At 34.3% G+C, this 5,000-nt stretch overlaps 1 protein-coding gene across 1 annotated transcript in view; it reads left to right on the top strand.

Moving 5' to 3' along the window:
• Positions 1 to 5,000, top strand: part of LOC126985547 (monocarboxylate transporter 10-like) — a 106,561-nt gene that overhangs the window by 597 nt on the left and 100,964 nt on the right. The window lies entirely within an intron of this gene.

Raw genomic sequence — 5,000 nt, 5'->3', positions numbered from 1 at the left:
GTCGCTCCTCGGGCAGGTGCGGCGGCGGCAGTGTGGTGGGGACGCAGGTAGAATGAGGACTTTTGCAACACGTGAACGAGTGGACACAACTTCGGGGCCCAACATGTGTTAAAAAGGCTGAATGTGTGTGTGTGTGTGTGTGTGTGTGTGTGTGTGTGTGTGTGTGTGTGTGTGTGTGTGTGTGTGTGTGTGTGCGTGCGCGCGTGTGTGTGTGTGTGTGTGTGTGTGTGTGTGTGTTTAGTTAGCAGAGTGGATTTTGCGGCGTAAGATATATAGTATGTTTGTGTATGTGTGTATATATATTTGCGTGTGTGTGTGTGTGTGTGTGTGTGTGTGTGTGTGTGTGTGTGTGTGTAAGAGAGAGAGAGAGACCGTGATTTATACACCATTAAAGAACTAAACAAAAAAAGAAAAAAAACACCAATAATGATAGTAATAATGATAATAAAAAGAATAAGAATTGTAATGATGATAACGATGATAATTAGTGGCTTTATTAGTCCACAGGAGCGTAATTAAAGAGCGTAGGCATTTCAAGGGTGACTGATTGACTTATGATCGGTCGGTGACGCTTTGATGGGCCTAATGGGCAGCTAATGGCTCAACGAATGGTCGGCTGTCACACACGATTCGCTTACGGACGGAACGTAGAAGTTGGCGGAATGTTTTTTGCCTTTTACGAGACCGACTGACTGGCTGACTGACTTTGATTCGACTGATTTGCTGACTGATTGACTGAGTGTGCATGTTTGGCTGACCGACTGACTGGCTGACTGACTTTGATTTGACTGATTTGCTGACTGATTGACTGAGTGTGCATGTTTGGCTGACCAACTGACTGGCTGACTGAGTTTGATTTGACTGATTTGCTGACTGACTGACTGAGTGCATGTTTAGCTGACTGACTGATTGGCTGACTTTGAGTTTACTGAGTGTCTGGGTGGCTGACTGAAAGATTGACTGATTTTACTGAGTGGCTGACTGACTGGTTTCGATTTAACTGAGTGGCCGATTGATCTTACTGACTGACTGATTTCGTACTGAGTGACTGACTGACTGGCCTATCTTACTGGCTGACTGACTGACTGAGTGAAAAATAATTGCATAGAGAAATGGCTGACTGCTTAACTAACTGACTTACTGACTGACCCTACTGACTGACTGACTGACTGAGGGAAAATAATTGTATAGCGAAATTACTGACTGCGTGACTGACTGACTTACTGACTGACTGATACTGCTGACTAACTTGACTGAATTCATACATATATATTTTTCTTTTCGTATAACTAACGTAGGAATATATATTTTTCTTTTTTCTTCATTTTCTTTCTTCTTTTTCTTCTTCATCTTCTTTTCCTTATCCTTGTGCTACTTATTTTTCTTGTTTTGTCATTATTATCATTATTATTATTATTATTATTATTATTATTATTATTATTATTATTATTATTATTATTATTATTATTATTATTATTATTATTATTTTTATATTTCTCTTCTTTATTTGTTTTCCGCATTTCCTTTCTCTGCATATGGATACGTGAGTCATCCGTGTGCGTGTGTGTGTGTGTGTGTGTGTGTGTGTGTGTGTGTGTGTGTGTGTGTGTGTGTGTGTGTGTGTGTGAATCATGTCCCACTATTTGTATCCTTCCCATTGTTAATCTTTGTCATATTTTATTTTATTGTGTGTATTTTGTTTTATATTACCCCACTCTTTTTAATTGACCAGGTGCTCTCTCTCTCTCTCTCTCTCTCTCTCTCTCTCTCTCTCTCTCTCTCTCTCTCTCTCTCTCTCTCTCTCTCTCTCTCTCTCTCTCTCTCTCTCTGCAGTATTTCTCTTTTTTTTTTGTCTTTTTTTCTTTCCTTTTTTGTGTACTTTTCTAATTATTCTTTTCCTTCCATTTCTTCCATTTTATTTTGTTTTCCTTTTTATGTCTTCTTTATTTCCTCTGTTTTTCCCTCTCTCGTTTTTTTTCGTCTATTTTGGTATTTTTTCGTATTTTTTTGTCTTATTTTGTTTTTCTTTTGTATATTCGTTTTCTTTCTTTCTTCTTTCTGTTTTCTTTTGTTTCTTCTTTTTTTCTTTTTTCTTTTACGTATTTCCTTTCTTTTTCTCTTACTTTTTCTCTCTTCTTTTCTTCCATTTTTTCTTTTTTTCTTTGCGTCTTTTTCTTTCTTCTTTCTCTTTTCTTTTGTTTCTTCTTCTTTTCTCTTTATCTTTCTTTTTCTTTTACGCATTTTTCTTCCTTTTTCTCTTACTTTTCTCTTGTCTTTTCCCTTTTTTATTTTTTTATTTTACGTCTTTTTCTTTCTTTTTCTCGTCTTTTCCTTTTTTTATCTTTTTTTCGCCTCTTCTTTCTTTTCCTATGCGTCATTTTCTTTCATTTCCTCATCTTTTCCTTTTTTTATCTTTTCTACCTTCTTCTCTTCCCTATAAGTCTTTTTCTCTCTTTTCCTAGTCTTTTACTCTTCTATCTCTTCTCTCATTCCTCGTTTCTTTTTCCTCTACGTCATTTTCTTTCTTTTTTCTCGTTTTTTTCTATTTTTAATCTTTTCTATCTTTTCCGTACGTCTTTTTTTTCCTTTCCTATCTTTTCTTTTTATTTGTTTATGTAATATTTTTTGTTTCATTTTATTCTCTAATTTTGCAACTATTTCATTTTTTTCTCATCTGTCCTTCTTTTCCCCTTTTCCTGTACTTTCCTAATTATTCTTCTCTGTCCATTTCCTCCATTTTCATTTATTTTCCTCTATTTTTCTCTTATTTTCTTTTCCTTCCATTTATTTTCCTTTTTTTTGTATGTTTATTACGTCCGGGATTTAGGAACTGGGCCATATTGCATTGTTGTTGTTGTTGTTGTTGTTGTTGTTGTTGTTGTTGTTGTTGTTGTTGTTGTTGTTGTTGTTGTTGTTTTAATATGCAGTTGTTTGTTGTTTGTCCCATAATTTTTAACAGCTCGCTTATTTCACCCAATTTCCCCGACACACACACACACACACACACACACACACACACACACACACACACACAGCTACTTTTTTATTAACTTTATTACTTGTTTTCTTCTTTTTTTTACATTATTACGATCATTATTTGTTTTTCTACTTATTTTTTTTCTTCCTATTCCATCTTTATCGTATTTATCTCTCTCTCTCTCTCTCTCTCTCTCTCTCTCTCTCTCTCTCTCTCTCTCTCTCTCTCTCTCTCTCTCTCTCTCTCTCTCTCTCTCTCTCTCTCTCTCTCTCTCTCTCTCTCTCTCTCTCTCTCTCTCTCTCTCTCTCTCTCTCTCTCTCTCTCTCTCTCTCTCTCTCTCTATCAAATTTCCCCTTTCTAACTTTATTATTATGATTTTTTTCGTATTTTCTTTGCATTATTATCATCATTGTTCTATTTCCCTGTACGTAATTTTTTTCATATTCTTCCTCTTCCTTCTTCGTCATGATTATCTTTCTTTCTCTTCTCTTTCCTTACTTTATTTCCTTTGTGTCATCTTCGTCGCATTTTCTTTTCATGCTCTTTTTCCTTTTTTTATTTCCCTTATTCCATCTTCATCGTATTTCCTCTCATTCTCTCTTTCCTTATTCAATTTCCCTCATTCCATTGTCATCGCATTTTCTTTTCCGTCTCTTTACTTCTGTCATTTCCCTCATATTTTCTTTATCTTATTCTCTTCTCATTCTTTCCTTATTTTTTTATCCTACCTTTATCATATTTACCTTCATTCTCTCGTCTTTTCCAATATTCACATTTTTCCTCACTTTCCTAATTATTCTTTTCCTTCCATTTCCTCCATTTTCATATATTTTCCTTCTTTTTCCTCTTATTCTCTTTTCCTCTCGATTATATTTTCTCTTTATTTTCTTTGCTATGTTTATTACGTCCGGGATTTAGAGAGCGGGTCATATTGCATTGTTGTTGTTGTTGTTGGTTATCGGGGTTTCTCTGTTTACACTCTCAACATCACTATTCCATTATGTCCTATCTTTATCCTTGCTAATCTTACCTCATCTTATTTGCCTCCTTATCATACTTGCATTTCTTTCACACGCCATCATTATTTTTCTCTTTCACACACCGACTAGTTTTATTATTTCCATTATTTTTACATATATTTATTCAGCCTCAACCTCCCTAATCCTGCCTTCAGTATATTCAAGTCTTAGTATTGTTTTTATGCCTGATGTTATCCTTTTAACTACACGCTATATTATGTTTTTTTTGTTTTGTTTTGTCTTTTTGATTTTCTTTTTTTGTCTGATTTTTGTTCCTTCTGTCTGTTCTGTTTCTCGTTCTTTCATCTTTCCTTATTTTCCTTCATCGAGACTCACAGATGTTTTCCTTCATTCACTTACTATGTTCTTCCTTATCCCTCATTTTTGCTATTTTTTTTCTTTATCCACTATTCTCTGTTCTTCTATTCTCTAAATCATTCTTCATTTTATTTGCTTCTCATTATTTCGTCTTTCTTTTCCTCTTCTTCTTCTAGACAGACATATCACTTTCCTTTTTTAATGTTCTTTTATTCCTGTTTTCCCTTTCTCATTTTCTTTCCATTATTCTCTATTCTAACCTCTAATTCCACTTCATCTCCTTCGCTTCTCATTCTTTCGTATTTCTTTTCCTCTTCTTCTTCTAGACAGACATATCACCTTTCTTTTTTTGTGTTTTTATTTTTGTTTTCCCTTTCTCCTTTTCTTTCAATTATTCTCGATTCTTTTAACATCTGATTTCACTTCGTCTCCTTTGTTTCTCATTCTTCCATATTTCTTTATTATTCTTCTAGACAGACATATCACCTTCCTTTTTTATGTTCTTTTATTCCTTGTTTCTCTTTCTCCTTTTCTTTCCTTTATTTTCGATTCTTCTAACATTTAATTCCACTTCATCTCCTTCGCTTCTAATTCTTTCATCTTTCTTTTTTCTTCTTCTTCTTTTTCTTCTTTTTCTAAACAGACATATTCACCGTCCTTTTTTCATGTTCTTTTATTCCTGTTTT

This window comes from Eriocheir sinensis, chromosome 59 (assembly GCF_024679095.1).
Source record: "Eriocheir sinensis breed Jianghai 21 chromosome 59, ASM2467909v1, whole genome shotgun sequence".
In the NCBI taxonomy this organism is placed as follows: Eukaryota; Metazoa; Arthropoda; class Malacostraca; order Decapoda; family Varunidae; genus Eriocheir; species Eriocheir sinensis.
This window is presented reverse-complemented; position numbering and strand designations above follow the sequence as displayed.